At 57.5% G+C, this 19882-nt stretch overlaps 1 protein-coding gene across 2 annotated transcripts in view; it reads left to right on the plus strand.

Moving 5' to 3' along the window:
* Window positions 1-5039: 5039 nt before the first annotated feature.
* PLXNA2 (plexin A2) overlaps window positions 5040-19882 on the plus strand; it is a 212468-nt gene continuing 197625 nt past the window's right edge. For both annotated transcript variants that reach the window (XM_047754178.1, XM_047754179.1), the window contains exon 1: window positions 5040-5706. The gene's annotated coding sequence lies outside the window, so the exon portion shown is untranslated. The remainder of the gene's footprint in view (window positions 5707-19882) is intronic.

Consider the following 19882-nt stretch of genomic DNA (forward strand, 5'->3'; position numbering starts at 1 on the left):
GTTACCACTGAGTCATAATGGGAATTCCAAAAATTAACTTTAAAAGAAAGAGAATGAATGAATGACAGCCGTCAAGAAGAGCGTTGGAGTCTGGAAAGAGCTCGCAGACTTTAGGACAATGTTCCCATGACACAAGGTGTAAGGCTCCTGGATTCACAGCCAGCAGAGAACGCGGGCCAGGGACACAGTCTCTGCCTTATGGATGAGGGGACAGCGGCACTGAGAGGCTGACCAAACGGGTGGCCATGAATCCTTTCTTTAGAAACTCGTAGAGAAAATGAGAGAGGAAGGCTCTTTCTCAGAGCTTCAGCGCCGGGCATGGAATAGCAGCCTGAGCTGTGGTCTCAGCCCGGTCTCCCCCTTCAGGCCCAAAGGCCAGTGCTCCACTGTCACCCGCTCCCCTGCAGCCTTCTCACCCGGGACGCGCGAGAATCTTCCACTGGTTCCACAGACCTGTTCGCATACGTTTAGGGCTGCGGTTGGCTGGGCCACCCAGAGAACACTCTAGATGGATGGGGAGAGGAAGGGAGGGGGACTGGGGGACGAGGATGTGGGACACAGGCCCCAGGCTCTGCGAGAGGGAGGGTTCACGAGAAAGGAGGGGAAACCCTGCCTTGTTTGATGTGGAGCCTTAACAGGCTCGCTGCTGTTTAAAGCACACAGGGATGCAGGCTTCGGGAGGGAGAGCGCCTCATCCTTATGAGGGATGCTGAGAATCCACGCGCAGGTGCCCCACGGCCAAGTCCCAGACTCCTGTCCCCAGCACCCAGCCAGTGGGCCGCCGCTCTGGTCGCCCAGCAGCCTCTTCCTCTCTGTGTGGGGTGAGGCCCAGATGCCCTGGTTTGGCCCAGAACACCAGTCCTTCTGTTCCCCGTCGTGTAGGGAGTGGAAAGGCCCTGTGGCCTCATGACAGCATCTGCTGCTAAAGGTGAGGTGGGGGATGGGAGGCAGACAGATCCACCCCTAGGGCAGCAGGTTCCCCCCTCGAGATGGGAAAGCCTCAGGATCAGGGTGAATGAAAGGGCACACCTGACGGTGAGCGGAGGTGGATGGCGTGGGCCAGGGTCTCAGCTTTGGGAGCTCGATGCAAGGCTGGTAACAGACCACCCCCCCCCACAAAGCTCACCCGCTGACACTGGCCTGCTGCCCACAGCTCTAGGCATGCAGCCCCGCAGCCCTGCACCCCTGCCATTCAACGCACCCTCAATATATGCGCGGGCACACTTGCAGGCAGCGTTCCCATGCTAAACACTGCCGGCTTTTGCCACCCTCCCAGCCTCTGAAAGGGAGCAGACTTGATGCTGAAAGTCTGCCAAAATGTGGCTGCCTTCCAGCACCGAAAATACCTCCCGTGATCCGAGGGGCTACCGTACTGGCATGTCCTTGTGGGGCTGGAGCTGCTTCAGGGACAGAGCGAGGACGGCCCCGAGGGAGTCGGCCGGGTGCCCACACCAGCCTTGTCTCCCCACAGTCCCAGGCTGGCCTTCAAGGGCCTGAGGAGGCCTGCTCATCCGGACTTGCCTCTGCAGGAGACATGCTCGTTTCTCCCGGGAAGAGTTCAGCTCGGCTCCCCAGTGCCTCGGCCCTGCTCTCTCCCCTTACCCTCTTCCGGAAGTCACCCATCAGTGACCAACAAGGAAGAAGAGGTCTTGGGCCCTGGGAGGACAAGGCCGCAGCCACAGATGGCCTTGCGGGGTGAGGTCCCAGGAGCATCGGGACCCAGTGGAGGTGGGCGGGTTGGCGTGGAAGAGAAAACTGTTGAGCTTGCTGCAGTTTTCCGAAGATGAGGATTGAGCATAAGACAAGTAGGTCGCCATCTACCCAGCTACCCATCCCTCCATTTGATTTTTACATTTCATAAATATATTTAATATTTAGCCCACCTCTTGCCCAGAACTGTGCTGGGCTCTGCCCATCCCTCCTGATGGAAATGAGCACAACCACAAGACAGTGGCGGAGGATGAGAAGTCCTCGGGGCCATGAGTATGGCATCAGCTGGACAGGATGAAGAAGAACCATCGAAAACCAGATAGATACCAGGAAACTTGAGTCCCAGAAAGACATAGATCTGAGGAGATGGAGCCTACTGCCATGATTTCTTTAAAAATATGCGTGAAAGAGATAATCGCATACTATATTCAATTCCATTTAAAAAAATCTAGTAGGAGGTCCCATGGTGGCTCATTGATAACAAACCTGACCTGTACCCATGAGGACGCAGGTTCGGTCCCTGGCCTTGTTCAGCGGGTTAAGGATCTGGCGTTGCCATGAGCTGTGGTGTAGATTGCAGACGCGGCTCGGATCTGGCATTGCTGTGGCTGTGGTGTAGGCCGGCAGCTATGGCTCCGATTCAACCTCTAGCCTGGGAACCTCCATATGCCGCGGGTGCAGCCCTAAAAAGAAAAAATAAATTAATTAAAAATAATAAATAAAACCTAAAATTAAACATCTAATAAATTTTCTCTTCATAAGTAAGATTCGTGGAATGAATGAATGAAGGCATAGCCAGTGATCCAAAGGATGATATTATTGGGGCCCCTTTGAAGATCAAAGGCTCCCGTGTATTGCCATTGCCTCAGAGGATGGTATATCTAAATACACCCCACGGAACTGAGTTGCTCTTTTTTTATTCCCAGGATAAATGGTTATAATTATGTGCTTAACTAATAAGATCTGTCTTTCTTTTAGCCTATTAGGACTAAAACTGTGAACAAACCTTTCTATTTTAATGCTACTGTTCATTCTTCTAACAGTTTTACATATTTTTCTATTTTTAATCCCTCAACTGTCTGAAGATTGAAGGTAGAAAGTCCCGTTTTACAGACGGACCAACCGAGGCCCAGGGAATTCAGGGTACTTAACAGGGTGCCTCCCAGTAGACCGGACAGTGTTCTTGCCGCTGTTCTGCTGAAGGCAGGCACTCCCATCATCTTATAGGGCTCAGACCTTGGGCCAAGTTCAGCGGCAACGTGCAAACACGCCATTGGGTCCTGCTGCCTGTCACATGTTCTCCCACCTGTGTTCTCGCTCTCTTTCCTCTTCTCCATTGATTTGAGGGGGCCTCCAGTGGAGGATGTGGTGAGTGGAGGCGTGTGTTCATTTCATCCTTCCTTCCTCTTCATTCTAGGGTTAATTTCTGGACCACACTTGGGGAGGGTTATAGGAGAAAATTATTTAAATTGTATCATATAATCTTCCCAAGATGTGATTAAATTGAGGCCCAGGGACAAGAGGTGACCTCTTCCAGGGTAAGGCAGCACTTCATCGAGGACCTGAAGGTCCAAATTTTCAGCTTCAAGCTTTCTCAGTTAGGTAAACCCTACCACTGCCTGTTTTGGGTGGAGCTGGCCAGACCCATGCTCCACGCATCCAACAAGTGGGAGAAATATTCCAAGATCTTCTCGCGTCTTCTTCCAATCAATTTCCTGAATAAACTGTGGTTTCTGTTGGGGCTAACCAAAGGTAAGAAGGTAGACAAGACTGCCCAGATGAGGAGAAAAAATGAACTTATCAAAGGAGATAAAGAAAAATATAGGCGATATGATAATTGCCTGGAGGGGTACCAACAATAAATGCTAAAGAAGCTCGAAGAAAAGAGCACGTAGAGATCCGGAAGGACAGCTTAGATGGCTTTGCGGCTGCACAGGACACATCCAGGAATAACCAGTGAAAGTCCAAAAAAGACAAATTTCAGCTAATTAACAAGGAAGAAAAAACTTTTGAAGAATTAGCTAATGTCTGTGGATGAAGTAAAATCCTACATATCCTCCAATACTGTACTGAATGGGTGATTGCTCAGGACAACCCGTGAGTCTACAATTCTCTTTTTTTTTTTTTTTTTTTGAGACCCTGGCTGCTCTGAGAATTAGGTGAGACTCCCTTTAGGGTTTCCCAGTGAATAGTTTTCTATTTACACCGTTGAGAACTATGGCCACGAGAGGGCAGTAGAGAGCCTGCCGGAATACTTGGACGTGTTGAGTCAACTCGCCTGTGCTCTCATCGCGAGCAGGGACTACGCAGATCCTGCGAACTCGCTGGGGTCTAGCTTGCAAGCCTCTTTCGCAAAGCCAGGCCCAGAGGCTGCGGAGATACCGAGACTCTACAAGGCACGGAAGCAATGGTCGGCACTGAGGCATTGCCATCCGACATTCAGACCCCTCTCACTTTGGGTTATTAAAATAAGTTTTACCGCCACCGCTCTGATTCCCTTGCCAGGCAGGCTCCCTGGGTCCGGATATAGAAAACTTCCCACTGGTCCCTGCCGCCGCCCCCCGCCCCCACACACACTTGCCAGATGCCCCCGATCCCTAATAGAGCTGGAAGCTTGAGAGCAGGGCTCATTTTTGCCTTATAAAAATTAGAATGAGTAACAACAACTTCAAACCTCATTTGACAGCTTGTTGGCTTTTTGAGATTCACGAGCAGAAGCAATTTGCCTGCACGTATTCTGAGAACCCCTTCTTAACCTCATCAGCCATGGCCGGTACCTCCCAACGCACCCCTCAAATTAAAGACCAAGAAGGAGGTGTGCAGGATGTGCGCGGGCACAGGTGATGCTCCAGGAGGGGAAGCCCACGTCCCCACTGCCCTCACCCGCTCTGTCTGCGTCCTGAGCTCCGGCACCGCAGCCCGAGCCAGCTGGGCTTGCCAGGCCTCCACCCGGATCCCCAGGCCCCGGGCAGAATTTTTGTTGCCCCCTCGGCCACTTAAGGTGGCCGGTGGATCCGGGCTGAGCCGGGCGCAGGAAAGCAGCGGGGCCGCCTCCCGATGCCCAGCCTCATTCTCCTTTGTTGACAGCTGGCGGAGGAGGAAGTCCGGGCGGGCGGGGTGGGGGCAGGGGGCTGGCTGCGGCGGGCGGTGCCAGCGGCGGGCGCGGCCCCAGCCAGGGCAGGCGCGGCCGGCAAGGAAGGGGTTAACGCGCGCGGCCTCTATGATAATGAGCTGCATGGTAATATAGGGAGGCCGGCGCTGTGGGCTCTGCCGCCGCCACCGCCGCTGCCGCCGCCGCCGCCGCCGCCGCCGCCGCCGCCGCCGCCGCCGCCGCCGCCGCCGCCGGAGCCTGAGCTGCCGGGCGGAGCGGCGTCCGCGCCAGACTGGAGCGGGAGGGCGGCGGAGCGCAGTTGCTGGGAATTTTTCAGCCGGGAGGTCAGGCGATCCGGAGAGAGAGCCCGCGAGCTCGGGAGCGGTGGGGAACGCGGGCGCCGGAGCGAGCGAAGCAAACCTCGAAATAGATCCGGAGAGCCAGGTTCCCGGAGGAAATGGGACTGTGAGCGGACCGGGAGCGAGAAGGGAAGGAAGCGCCGCGATTGCTGATGTCAGAGGAGCCCGGAAAGTCGCGCTGGAAAAATCTGAAGACGGCCGGGGCTTTGCTGCTTCCCAAGGAGACACAGCGCCAGCCACCCCCCCACGCCCCCTCGGCGCCTCCCGGTTCCCCCAGCGAGCCGGCGACAGCGCCCGGTGGGGCTGCTGCGGGGCGGCAGAGGACTGAGGGGCGCGCGGACCGGAGACCGAGGGGCCACTTCAGGAATACAGATAAGTGGCTGCTGGCTTGACGTGGATATTAATGAATTTGGACTCCATGTGGGTTTGGTCGTCTCTGTGATCAGGAGCTGCTGGCGGCGAGAGGGACCGCACGCCGGCCTCGGCAGCCGGCGGCCAAAGCGGCCGCACCGGGGACGGAAGGACAGACCGACGTCGCCGAGCTGGGTAAGCGGAGCCCGGGGCCGGGCGATCGGCGTCCGCGGCGCCCTCCGCCCGCTCCCCCGAAGCGCGCCCGCCTCCGCGGGTCTCGGCCCCGAGCCCCCGGCTCCGCCGCGGCGGGCGAGTCCCCGCGCGGGGTCGGCCACTTTCCGCGGGCCGGAGCGCGGCGCGCGCGCCTGGGCGGGCGGACTCGCCGCCGCCGCCGCCGCCGCCGCCTCCCGCCCGGGCTTCCCCGCGGGCGCCCCGCTTCCCCGCCGGGCTGCGGGCGGGCAGAGCACCTGCCGGCACCCTGCGGCCCCGGGGGCCTCGGGGGGCCCCGGGGGCGGGGGGCTGTCCCACGAGCTGCAGCCCGATGCGGGTCTCGGTGACCCTGCACGAGCGGGAGAGCCCGGGCCACTGTGGCCGGCGCTCGGTATGGGGGCGTTCACGCTGGTCCAGGAGTCCCCGGAGGCCGCCGACTGTTCCTTCAGAGCCGGGGACTTGGGAATCACGGGGAAGGTCCCCTTTGCGCAGCTTCCAGAGGCTCCCCTCTGCGCTTCCTTCTGGTGAAGCCCCCATCTGCACCATCCCCTGGTTTGAGGTTCCAGAGATGGCTGGGGGCCCAAGGAGGAGCTCAGCCAGGGTCCCAGCAGCTCCTTATTAATCATTTAGACTCTTTCCCTCCTTGGGCTTCTTCTTGCCCCACCCCACAAGTGATATGGAGATCTTAGAAAATTCTAGCCCTTTTTAGCCATCCTACAGGTCCGCTGGATCCATATGGTAGTCATGGGCTGGCTGACCAAAGAGAGAGTTGTGAGAAAATGCTGTTCCAGGTCCCTGACAACTAGCCACCTGTTCGGCCTGACCCTTGCCCCGGAGGAGCTGCCCACTTCAACTCAGCTCAGAAGGGTAGAGATTTGGGGGGGGGAAGACTTGAGGTTCCATGTCAGTTGCGTCTAGAAACAAGGGCCTCATGAAGTGGTCATGGAAGCCAGCCTGGGTCTCCTGTGGGGATCTAAGAGCCTGGCGTATGCCACTGCATATCCCAGGAGCGGATGTGCAAGGGGCAGAAGACAGGACCCCTTTAAGGCCCTGGCTTGGGAGCCCAGCAGCTCGGAGGAACCCGCAGGAATGTGGGCACCCACTCACGCCCTTCCTTGCTGAGCACAGTGGACAAAGTTCGGGCACGGCAGATGGAGATGGGCATCTGGGCTGGGCTGGACCTCCTGGGAGCAGGAGCCAGGCTGAGCTCCCGCCTCCCCTCCCCACACAAGAGCAGGCTCCTGTCCTCCTGGGCTTCTTTCCCAGACCTTGAAACTTCACGCTTCCCTCTGGGCAGGCTTTGGATTCTGGGGCCTTCCACAGAGCCACGGGCCTGGAAGAGACAGCTGGGGCTGAGGAATTCAGCTATTCCTGATGGAAATACACAACTTTCGTGCATTCACCTCAAAGGCTGTGGAGTTGCTGGCAGCCCTCTCCTCTGACCCCCCCCCCACCTGCCCGGCACCTTTTGAACTCAATACCTGTGATCTCCCCTCCTTGGCCTGGGGGTGAGGTGGGGTCAGGAGGAAAGTAGTGAGCCAGGGAGACTCAGAAGAGGCTGTCAAGACACCCTAGCAGCGAGGTTGTGTTGCTTTTCCCTTCTTCCACCTGGCATCTCCGCCTTCATCCCAGCGCTCCCTCCTCCCTCCTCCGGGACCTGCCCTCCCTGCCAGTGCTCCCTCAGCCCTCCAGCTGACCCTCTTGGGGACCTGTTCATAAAGGGAGGGCGGGGCAGGCTGCCCTCTCGGCTCCCTCACTGTCCCAGGCAAATTGCATTAGGATGGAGCAAAGTGGCTTGCAATTAAATGGAAGTGACATTTGGAGCCCTGTGCAGTGGAGATGCTGCAGCCAAGGAGCAGCAGGATGGGACATGGTGGAGTTTGGAAAGGTCCCCTCAGCCCAGGACCTCGAGTCAGGCAAGGGGATCCCCTCTGGCCTTTCTGTTGGAATGGATGTAAGAACTGGGATCCCTCATAGGCTGGAGCAGGGCGGGAGGGCTGGTTGGCCTTCCAGGAGTAAACGGTGGTGTCCCATGTGCATCACCCCAAAGAAACCTGTCACTACAAGGTTGGTGGCTCTCCCCTTTCAGAGTGAGCCCCTGTCCCCGAAGTTCCAGGGGACATTGCCCCTCCAACCTCCTGACCATCCAGAGCTGCAGGTGCGGTTGGACGTACACGTTCGCGTCTGTTGTGGTGGAGTCTGCACTTAAAATGCAGCTGAAAAAGCAATCTCTGGAAGAACAGCTCCTTCTCTCCCAGGCCCCTTTCCCATTTCCCAGGACTCCTGGCGATGCTGCTCATGTCTAGTTCATGGGCACGTTACGAGGAAGCCCACGAGCCGGAGGGGAAACCAGTGACACAGTTAAATATACAAGGCAGCAGCTGGCAGCAGCCTAAACTCGCCAGTTCAGGTACCATGAACTATTTATGGCGCTGGAGTTGTCACTGTTGGGGGGTTTTATAGTCTCTGTTCCTGCCTCCTTTGCTAAGGCTGCCTCTCTGAGATACGGGGTTTGATGTGGGGGGAAGCGGTTTCTCTCTCCAGCAGCGACAACCCCCCCCTCCCCCAGCTGTCTCCCTGCCCGGCCACACAGCTGTCTCCCCCCACACACGCAGACTGGGGCCCAGGACACTCTGTCCATCAGGGCACAGGGAGAGGCGAGGCGCTCCAAGCCGAGCCCCCGCCCCCATTCTGGTCCTAATGCCTGGAGCATTGTGTTCCTACAGTCTGTTAACTACAAATAATTCAGGGTTGTCCACGGGGAAACTGGCAGAAGCAGGCTTTGAGGTGCCCTAGCAGTTTCACAGCTCTGTGTGCACACCCTGCCCCCCCCCGCCCCCCACCCAGGGGCAGTCTGTTATCAATCCATTATATGTGAATATTCTGTCTCTCCTCTTCCCAGATGCTCAGTTCAAACAGTGATGAATGGAACCGATCCCCTTATGGGAAACAGTTTTTCACTTAGTTGCAAAGATTTCATGCCTGATTAGAGTCAACAGGGATGGGGCGTCCGTCCCCTTCTTGTCTGGTCATTTCTAAAGGTGAGCCCTGGGGAGACAGAGAAAGGCAGTTCTTCCCAGGGGTCAAACAGCTGGTCCCCAGAGCGGGAGGGGTGGATGGGAGGGACAGGTCACCACCCCCTTACCAGCTTAGCCCTCAGGCTCTCTGGGGCCCCATCCCCTGGCCTTCGGGCATATGGAACCTCTAGTGTTCCATCTGGAATTCAAGGGCAGAAACAGAGGCGAGCAAGTTCTTTGTCGTGGAGACTGTAAAGAGAGAGGAGGAAGAGGGGGAGGACAGAAAGAAAGCCACCCCCCCACCCCCGGCCCCAACTGTGCCCAAGCGCCCGCTCCCACAGTCAGTTAACCATTAACCCCTGGCCTGGCCTGGCCCTGCTCCTGCTTGGGTAGAAGCCTATCGCTAGGAAACCCGAGGACCAGCAGGTGTCCTGTGCCCCCCACCCCCACCCCCGCTGTGCCTGCCCTTCCCGCCTTAGCCTGGCTCAGTCCCGGCTCCCCCTCCTCCCTCCCCTCCCCCTCCCTGGCACCCACACCCTCCTCCCACCCCTGACAGCTGTCCCTTCACCTAGGCTTTGCCAGCTGTTTGCCTGACGGCATGCGTGTCCGATGGGGAAGCAGGCAGGATGGCAGGGGCCGTGGATGGAGGGGGCGAGCTGGGGTCACACGGGATTCCAAAGCCGGTGCTCCAAGCTCAGGTTAGAGGGCTTCAGACCCACACACCACCCCACCCCCCACGAGGCTCAAGCTTGCTTGGGGGGTGGGGGTGGGAGGGGATTTCTGCCAAAGTTTCCTCCCCTTTGGGGACCCCTGGTTTCCCTAGTTCTCCTCCCTGTGGGGCTGGCAGGAGGGTCCCTGCCTTGGCCTCTGAGATAGGCCATTTGATCCAAGGTCTTGTCAAGGCATATCTAGCTCATCAGACTTGGAGCCCTGATTTTTTTGGGGGGCTGGGGGACCAGCAGATGACCAGAGATGCAGACCAAGATGCAGACGCCAAGGAGCACGTGGCAAGACCCCAGTCAAGATGTGGAAACAGCCACAGATAGACGCAGAGAGGCAGAGCGATAGGAAAAGAAGACAAATTCAGGGAGGCTGACAGTGTGAATGGGGCGGGAAGAGCTGAGAGCAGAGGCAGAGAGCAAATGGAGAGGAAGAGCCGGGGCCTGGGGCGCGTCCTCAGGTTGCCCTGGCCCTGAGGGGAGGCTCTCCGGGCGGGTTGGGAAGCTGAAGTAGCAGGTTCTCTCCACTAGAGGGCACTCTTGAAAACATGGCTTGGACCTGAGCAGTAGCTTTTGTGCCTTTTTTCTTTTTCTTTTTCCCCAGGAGAAGAAAAAAATAGTTAAGATATATTAGAAACTCCCAGCTGTCACTAGGCAGAAACCACACTTGTAGGGTCCTGTTGCCAGTGGGACTCTGGGCCCCATCTGGTTGCAGGGGAGCAGGAAGGGTGCCTGCAGTGTTGTGGGGTGGGGCCCAGCCTGGTGAGCAGCTTGGGCAGAGGCCTGCGGGCCGGCAGGATGCCTCTGGGGTGGGAGGCAGGAGGGGACGGGCACTGCCAGTGAGCAGACAGTCCAGGGCCCCGGCGGGCCCACGGAGAGCCTCTGGCCTTTCTCTAGCAGCAAGAGGAGTTTTGGCCCGTCCCCGAGGGGGCTCACGGGCCTTCCCTTCTCCCAGGTCCCTACATGCGGATTTTTAAGACACTCCCAGGTGGCGGCCAAACTGCTCCTGAGGAGACTTGTTAAAAGAGCCCCGAGGGACGGAGCACATGTCTCGTTGTCCCCGTGATTTCATCTTGGTCTTCATCCTCTCTGTGGGAGCCTTTTTCTGAATTATAATCCCCCCTTTCCTTTCGGCCGAGGACAGAGTCCGGAGGCTTGGCCTCTCCGGGGAGATGATAACTGCCTGACGGGGTAGGGAAGCGAGGGAAGCTTGCGGATGGGCAGAGGGCCGGAAAGAAGCATCTCTTCGTTTCCATCCCAGCCTCTGAGGGCTCCTCTCGGCTTCCCGTTGACTCCAGTTTACCTGGGGTCACAGGGAGAGGGGCGGGAGGAGCGAGACAAGAAAAAAGACAAACGAGATAAATGTATCATGTTCTGAAAGTCTAATCCTGCTTCTCCTGGGCTAAAATTACTTTCCGTATGAGAGATAAAAGGCACTGAGCTTGCCTTTGCAAAGTTCATCTTGTCTTTGAGAAGGAAGAGGGGGAGGGCTCCCGGGGCTGAGAGTGAGTAGCCGATGCGTGAACCCCTCTCCTCTGCGGCCCCCACCCGCCCAACCAACACGTGTTCTCTCTGAAGCTTTGCGAGGAAGGAGGAGCCTCTGACGGGGGCCCCTTCACGGCCCCCCTCTGCCATCTGGGGGTTAAACCCCCAGCCTCTCTCTCTCTGGGTATTTGGGAGCCTCCCTTCCCACCGCAGTTTCTCACCTGGGTGGGGAGGGATGGAAGAAAGGGGTGAAGGGCAACGAAACAGCTCCTCCACCTTCCCTCCTGCCCGCGGAATCACTGCTCCTGTGCTGAACAAAAAGAGGGAGACCCGGAAGCAGAAGCCACTTCGGTCTAACCGAATAGAAATCGGTCGCTTACCCAGGGCTAGGGCTGTGTGGCACTTAGTCCAGGAGGGAAAGGTAGCAGCAGATCCTACCTTCGAGGTCCTTACAGCGCCTAAGGGGAGGGAGAATTCTGTAAGCCACCGCCCCTCACAGAACTTTAAGGCAGAATGCGGTTAACGGTGGGTCACAGGACACACCGGCAGAGAAGCTCCTGGAAGCTTTGGCTGTAGCCCATGGAGGGTGTAGGTTTCCAGGGGAGAGATTCAGGTGCCTGAGAAGGCCACAGGTCCCCGTCGAGAAGGACTGAGCGCTGCCCTCCCAGTGCTCTTCCTCTCAGAACGACCGCTGAGCAGTTTTTTCCTCCCCGGATTTTCAACTGGCACCACCGGAGGTGTTTCCCTCCGCCAACACCCTAGAGCCAGGTCTCCAAGTCACACCCTCCCCAGGGCTTTCACAGCGTGTTCCATGGAAATTGCCTTCCCTTCGGTCCCCTGGAGCCGGCTGTGTGGACGCCACTGGGGTTCATCAGGAAGCACTATTACTCATCTGTATTCACATGGAGGTGTCCGGAATCCTGCAGGGAGTGCACCCACTTTCATCTGAAGGAACCCTTTAAAGGGAGCAGACGTGAGGGAAAAATAGTAGGCTTTTCCTCTTCACCCTGGCTGAGCAGGGGAGCCTCGGGCCACGGGCCTTCTCCTCCATATGCCTCCTACCTGGGGAAGCACTCTCTTTTCAGGGTTCTGTCCTCAGAGAAGGCAGAAGAAGATCAATGGAGGAAAGTTGGAAGGGGGTGGAATTTCACCTCGACTTAAAAACTGTCTCTGCTCCCGTGATGGAAGGTCGGGTTCGGCTTGCACCTTGGAATGTTCACATCAGATTTGGGGCAAGGAAGACCCTGCACTGGGCAGACAGAGCTAGGGGCTTTCAGAGGCTTTTGAAACCATTGAAAAGTCTGTGCCTTTGTGAAGTGTGTGTGTGTGTGTGTGTGTGTGTGTCTGTGTTCCTGAAGAGAAGCAGTCACCCCCCAATGCTAAGGACCCCTAGTACTCTCTAGGCTCCAGGGCCTTCTCCAAGCCTCGGTTTCTGCTTTCTGTTCTGCTTGGGGCAGGGGGCTTCAGATGAGGCAGTGTAACCCCGGGGGCTCCCCCACGCCCACCGGAGGTGGGTGACTGACTCTCAGAGGAAACGAGGGAGATCCAGGGCCACGCTGGCTCGAAAGGTCAGGGGTGGCATGTGTCCTTGTGATTGCTCTGAAAGCACGAACAGGTCAAGGGCACCTCCCTGAGAAGGAGGCAGCGGGTGGAAGGTTCGGGAGCCGCGGAAGGGGTGAGTGAGAAAGGACTGGCTGTCCTGTAGAGGCACCAGTGGGCAGATACAACTGATGAGGGCATCTTGCCTCCTTTGAAGTGGTTTCCTGCTTTGTGAAAGCGAAAGGCCTCAGCCGGGCCTGGTAAATATCACTGGCCTCTGACCCCCACCCCACCCCGGGCTGCTTCCTGGGCTCCCATTTGTTTTCTCCTGAGCTACAAAGACACCTGAGGGAGAGGAGACTTGGGTCCTCTCCCCGGGAGGACAGACAGGAGGACCAGGCTTCGCCCGCGGGCCTGGACCCGAGAGCCTCTGGGCCAGGCAGCCCCACGTGGCCCCGCTCCACGCTGGCAGGCGGTGATGCTTTCCAGGAGCCAGGCAGTCAGGGTGTCACGATCCCGCCCAGCCCCCCAGAACTTCCCCGCCAGCCCCTTGACTCTCTGCGAAATTAAAATCCACACCGCCAGGACTTCTGCTCGGCACCCATGCCCTGAGCTTTATCCGGAAATTAACAGAATTCACGTCTAATGCCCCACGCTGAGTCCCCCCCTGCCCCACGCTAAGTGCCCCCCTGCAGGGTGTGAAGCCCTTCGGGTTCTGGGCCCCGAGCACCCAGCTGTGAGAGACTTAGAAGACAAACCATCTGAACTGCTTGTGAAGTTGGGAAGTCACACCTGGCGCCATCCTACAGGAGGCTCCGTCCATCTGACCAGGGGGACACAGAACAGATGGTCAGGAAGAGGCTGGTGTCAGGTTAGGGTCCTCACACCTGGGGACAAAGGACCTTCCTTCGCACTTCCAGCTCTTCCTTCTTCCCAATGGTTTCCCACCTGTCGATCAGAGCTCATCCCTCCTTTGCTCCCGGGCCCAGGAGCGGGGGACGAGGGGGACCCAAGGACACTCTGGGAGAGTGGTCTCCTGCCCTGTCCCAGCACCTTCGTTTCTTCCTCTGCCCAGTGGGGATCAGTGCTTCTCGTGACTCCCCGAGTGCCCTCGCTTGCCTCGTTTCTGGAACCAGGCATGGGAAGATGGTCTTAGGGGGCTGGAAAAATGACAGTTGTTGCAAACGTGCAAAATGATTCTAAAATTGAGAGCAGGAAGAGAGCCAAGCTAGGAACGTTTTGCTCCTCTCTCTGTCTCTGCCTCTCTCTCGGAATTTGTTTGGCATTTTCTAAGAAAAATAAGATTTCATTAAAAAAAAAAATCTGTGTGCTGAAGGTTTTTATATGTAAGAATAGATGAAGGGCTGGAGACCCAGTGGAGGCTGGAAGCGGACAGGGAAACCAGTGGCCATCCTGGCACTGGCGCCACATGTGTGGCTTGGGGTTAGCACCAGCCAGTGGGGCTAGACTTCAGATTCTGAATGTGCTCCCTTTGGGGCTTTGATGCCTTCAGGGCTAAGAGGAGAGACGAAGGATACTGTCAGAGAACTAGTAAGTCAGCACTTTTCCGGGAATCAGCCTCTCCCGGCAGGGCCCGGGGTAGAGCTCATGGGCCCCCAGCAGCCTGTCTGCAACCAGCTTACATCTCCCCGCAGAGAGAGCTCCTGGGAGCATGGATGTGAATGTGGGACGGGTGCAGCACGAGGAGCACCCGCAGAAGCTGGGGCCCAGAGCCCGTGCTGGACCCTGGGGCTCCAGGGGGAGGTCCTTGGCGGCGCTGATCCCTGGGCTTCTCAGAGCAAGATGTCTAGGGAGACCTCTCAGCTGTGCTCCGCTCGCACAGGAAGCTCCCCATGGCTCTCCCAGATGTGGCACGAGAGGCTTGTCCCTTGCTGGAAGTGCAGAGCATGGGAAGGTGCCTGTGCGAGGAAGAAGCCCTGTGCCTCTGACCGCACGGTCCGAGAGCCGCCTCTGGCAAGTGAGTGTGGCCTGGCGCTCTGATTGTCCTTTCCAGAATATTATTAAGGAAACAGTTTGAATTGCAAAAGGGTAGGTATTCTATGGAGACTGCTTGAGAAATGTTTCCGAGCCTTTGGAAACAGCAGCTTTTACCAGGCCCACATAAGAGATGTGGGAGCAGAACCCAGCCTGGGAAAGTGGATCGCCCTGTGCTGCACCCTGAGGGACCCGTCACGCTGTGGCCTCATGAGGAGCCCGCGTGCCCCAGCCCGCCAGCACACTCCCCATCTGCCCGCATAGCCGCCTTCTCTTTCCAGTCTGCTGTTCTCCAGCCCTGGGCCCAGCCCCACCCCACCTCTCTCCCTAGGCTGGAGCAGGAGTCCCCAGGAGCGGGCCTCTCCCCTGCTCTGCCAGTCCTCCAGCCCTACGACACCCTGATGCCTCTCCATGGCACTGGGCACTGGGTGTAGAAAGGCCCCCCTCCCTTAAATGGCTCCAAGCAGCTTTCCTCCATCCACAGCAGGCCTTGCTCTTTGCAGAGTCAATGGCCCTGGCAAGGCCCAGCCGCCCCTCCCTCCCTGGGGGCGGTGTGGGCACTGTTTGTGTGGCGGTCTCTATAGACTCAGCATTCACCACTTGAGAGGGTGAGACAATGACCCGCGCAGCTGCCTGCAGCCTGTGCTGGCTGCGAGTCTGCCGGATTGGGAGGCGGGAGTGAGGGCCAGCGAGGGTTGCCCGCCGTGCACCTGCCAGCTTTCTCAGGCTGCCCAGTCCACCCAGAGGCCACAGGAGGCGGAACTGGGATCCAGAGGACCTGGTCCAGGCCACCTGATTGGCTTCCGCCGCAGGCCCCCGGCGTCTTTGGCTAAGGTTTCCATCAGCTGTGCAGTCACTCCAGGCCTGGGCAGAAAAGTAGGGCCCAGGCTCCCGAGGAGGCTGCCATTTCTGGCCTGAGGACAGGCAGAGGCTGCACACTGGTCCGGGGGAGACAAACAGGACACTTCAGCGGGAGCCTGCAGAGGCAGAAGACAGGGACATTACCTGCAGGGAAACTGAAGTTGGCACAACATCATTTGCCTAGAACAAAGGTTTATTGACTATCTACTGCGTGCCAAGTATTATGGGAAGGAGGCAAGTGGCCATCCTGGCTCTTGAGGATCTTACGGTGTGGCAAGGGGACAGGGGAGGCACCCAAGTGATGCCCATACGAGTGTAAGTATGGCAGGGGCACAGGAGTCAAGAGAAAGCCAGAGCCATGCAACCTGCAGGACAGCATCTAGAAAGGGAATGAGCTCTCCATCATTTAGGGCATTCAAGCAAAGATGGGAGGATGACGACCAGGTCTCAAGAGGAATTCGGTGGAAGAAAAGGCCCTGCTGAGAAGTGAAGCTGAGTGTCAGGGCTGTGAGAATGACCCACCCAGCTGCTGCCAGCCTAATTCCCCAGCAAAGAGAGCTGTTCTCACACCGTCACCCCTAGGACTCCCCTCAGAGCATGGTGCCAAGAAGGCTGGGTTGGGGTAAGCCCCTGGCCTCCCCTGGGGCCAGGATTGTCCTGATCACATTAAAACGAGCACTCTGTCTACAAGGAGGGGCAGACCCGTGTGAACCGAGACTTGGTCAGCTCTCCGCCTGCACAGCTCTAACTTCTAATCATTGTCATAAACAGGACGGAAGCAGCTGCTCACTCCAGTCTATTATCAGCTTGGTTGGAGACAGAGAAATTTAAATGACAGTAAGATGCTTAGCAAAGAAACGAAAGTCGGTGTTAAAAATAAAGAAAACGAGACAGCTTGTTTCATCGAAATAGAAGGGTTATTAAACAGCCCTGAATTAATCAGTGATCTGCCAGGGTTGGGACTCGCCGAGCACTGCAGAGCCAGAGGAGAGAGCGGGGAGGAGGTGGGGAGGGCAAGTCGGAGGTGAGGAGGAGCTGCCTGCGCCCTGGGGCCAGCTGCAGGACCTCAGCAGGGTCTTTGGAAGGAGAATCCCAAGCAGTTTTCTGCCCCATAGATAAGAGCAGGTTGGGTGCAAAGGGGACTTTAGCACCCCAGCCTTACTCCCTACAAAGCCCGGCCTCTGGACTCCTTCCATCTGCCACCACCTGTGCCAGCCCTTGGGCCTGCTCCAGTCTTCAGCCCCTCCCCAGGGCTGGGCAGGAGCCAAGTGGCATTTGTTGGAGGGCCACAAGCTTCCAGGCAGTCCCCTTCCTCTCTCATGGCATCTTCCCAAGAACTCAAGCCCGAGTCGAGCTCCTTGCACGGCACTGCCGTTCTGAAAGAGTGTGACAGCATGTCCCGCGTATGGTCAGAGCCTGGCCTGCCTGCAGGGAGAGTGTAGAGACCTCCGGAGTAAGTGGTCTGTCCCGTGATATCACTGGTGGCAGCAGAGCAGCAGGGGACACCTGTAACTCCAGGAGCCCCCATGCAAGGCCCACTTCCATGTCAGATACGCTCGCCAAAATCATTCCCCTCGGGTTGCCGTTGTGGCCCAGAGGTAACAAAGCCGACTAGCATCCATGAGGACGTGGGTTCGGTACCTGGCCTGGCTCAGTGGGTCGGGGATCTGTCGTTGCCGGTCGTGTAGGTCGCACATGCGGCTCGGATCCCGCGTTGCCGTGGTGTGGGGTAGGCTGGGGCTGTGCTTCCGATGAGACCCCTAGTCTGGGAACTTCCATATGCCGTGGATGTGGTCCTAAAAAAGAAAAAAAAAAAGTTTACCTCAAGTCGACCTAAGTCTTCTCACCTAGGAAGGGGTGATGCTGACGCTGTCCCCCCTCGCAGGCTCAGGAAGGGGGCGTTCAAGCGACACCGCACAAGGAATTCTTCTGCGTCAACCATGAGATGGCTGCACAAAGGCTAGTTTACACCACAGCCAGGTCCCTTGGAGACGCAGGACGGAACATCAGAGGGAAGGTTTTCCAGGGGGCAGGGCGTGGGTCTTCGGGATGCCCACTGCCTCTACGTGGGCGGGGCCGCGGAGGGAGGCGGGGGCCCGCTGGTCCCAGGGCCCCAGGCACCGGCCAGGCTGCGCAGCATGTGGGATCTTGAATCAATCACTCCAGGAGCTTTTTCTTTGCTCTTTGACCTCCACATTCTTTCTCCTCCCGCCTCCCTCCCTCCTGCTTTCCTCCTGGCTGCTTTACCCTTTTCCAGGCTCCTCGCTCACACCCCATTCATCATCGGGGCCAGATCCTCACTCTGAAAGTCTCCTCTTCTCCCCCCAGGTGGCCCCACGCAGCACTGGCCTGCGTCTCCCTCCCCCTCCAGCCCATTCTTCTCCCTGTGTCAGCCTCCCTGATAATCCTGCCCGTCACTTTCCCTCTCTGCAGGGCCACAAGAGCCTCGAATAGGCCCTTCTCCCCTCCTCGCCCCGGGGGCTCAGGGTCCTCCAGGCCCATGCATGTGAGTTTGGGCTCAGACCAGCCCCAGGTGTGGAGGGACCTCTGCCGAAGCGCCAGCCGCCCCGCAGGCTCCACGTGTCCCTTTTATCCAGAACCGCCGCCGTTTCCTTGCTCCGTGTGCATGCGTGTGAATGTGCCTGTTACTTAAGAGACGCTGTTTGACAGCTCGGGATCTTTTCCGCAAGAGCTCCGAGTCTCAGACAAAGAGAGAAAAATAATAGAAACTGAAGGTGGAAAGATACAGGGTGGGGACACAGGCTGCTTAAGAGGCTTCCTCCTAAAAAGGAGTTACAGCTTTTTATTCCAAGGCTGGCTGTTCCTCCAGAAAAGCCCCAGAGAGAAGAGAGTCAGGGGAGATGAGGGTGGGCAGTTTCATGCCATGTGCTGACCATACCCAGTATGGCGAGAGCCCCCCCTACACGTGGAGCTCAGCCTGGATCAGCAGTTCTCAGCATCTCCTCCTCCTCCCACTAGCCAGAGTAGCAAAAGTGGTCCTTAAATCACTCTCAGGATCATGGTGGGGCAATGTGGGGGTGGGCCGACTGGGAGAAGGGCTATGAGGGACCAGCAGCCCCCAGTTCCTTCTTAGAAGCCAGGGTCTGGGGAGCTGGGAGCTGGGTCCCCAAGCTCCACGCACAAGAACCACCCCATCACCTGGCTGAAACAGAGCCTCGCTTGCTGTCGCCACCATCTAGGTTGGCCATTGTTGCCGAGGAGAGGATGCCCTCTGGCAGTGTTTCTCCAAAAACAGAACCGAGAGTAAGTGGTGTTTATTCAAAACAGTAGCGTTTACAAAACACTTCCACATCCGTTTCGCATTCATTCTACCACAACCCTGGGAGGTGTCCTTTTATAGTTGAGGAAACTGAGACTCCAGAAGGTTAAATATCACAGTCAAGGTCACTGAACCAGTAAGCGGTAAAGCCAGACTCTCCCCTAGATCTGCCTCCAAAGCCCATCCCCTTTCCTCTGCACCTGCCTCCAGGCCACACGTGTCCCAGTGAGTGTGGCCTCCTCATGGAGGAGCCCCACTCCGAACCCTTCCTGGGGGGGGGTCTCGACCCGCCCACTCGGCTCTTCGTGTTGTCAGTTGGCCATTTATTAGTATATGCTTTTATGTGATCAATGATAGTGTGTGATTCATGACTTGAGAGCTCTCTTGCCAAGACTTTTCCTGCACCAGCCCTGTCTGCACTGGGCATCCTTCCAGAGAGCTGGCATCTCCCTGCTCTTCTCCATCCTTCTCCCACCTTCTCCGCCTCGCCCATGCCGTTTGCTCTTCACCCACTGTGCTTTAAGATGAACAACAGCCAGGATCCCTCCCAAGTGGTTTACTCCCTTCCTCACCAGCTCCCAAAGATCAGGTAGGACAAGTCATTGAGCCAAGTGTGTTCGTTCAGGTCATGGCCCAGGGCAGCCTGCCTGGCACATGAGGAAAGCATATGATCTACCCTGAGTGCATCAGGATGCTAGAGACGGCCTCCCAGAGCCGCTAGTTCAGTGGGAGATAGAACATACACACATAAAAAGAGGGCCACGCTGCAGGGCGGTGCGTGTTAGAAACAGCCCTTTCTAACTGACTTTAGAGGGGAGGTGGGTGGTTGGGGGCAGGGAGGGCCTAGAGGCTTCCTGAGATTTTTGAAGGGTGGACAAGGTTTGGATAGGCCAAGAAGATTCTGGAATTGAGCCTTGCAGGGCAAGGGGACCACAGAGATTAAACTGCGCCAGGATTTCGGGATTCAGCAAATGAACCAGCTTGTCGGGAGTGGCGTCACTCTGGAAGACGTCGAAAGGGAGGCCAGAGAAAGAAGATCCCGCTTGGGAGGGCTTGAACTGGGGCACTTAGCAGTCCTGAGTCTGTCCAGACAACAACAGCGGGGAGCCAAGAAAGGCATTTCTGTAGGTGGAATATCCGCCTTTGGCCATAAGCCTGGCCACGTTGGTCTGAGTCAGACTTCTGATGCACCAGAAATCAAGCCGCACAAGGCACACCGTACAGGAAACCCACGGTCGAGTCTTAGCTGCCAGCGGTCTTTGCTG

This window comes from Phacochoerus africanus, chromosome 11 (assembly GCF_016906955.1).
Source record: "Phacochoerus africanus isolate WHEZ1 chromosome 11, ROS_Pafr_v1, whole genome shotgun sequence".
Classification (NCBI taxonomy): domain Eukaryota; kingdom Metazoa; phylum Chordata; class Mammalia; order Artiodactyla; family Suidae; genus Phacochoerus; species Phacochoerus africanus.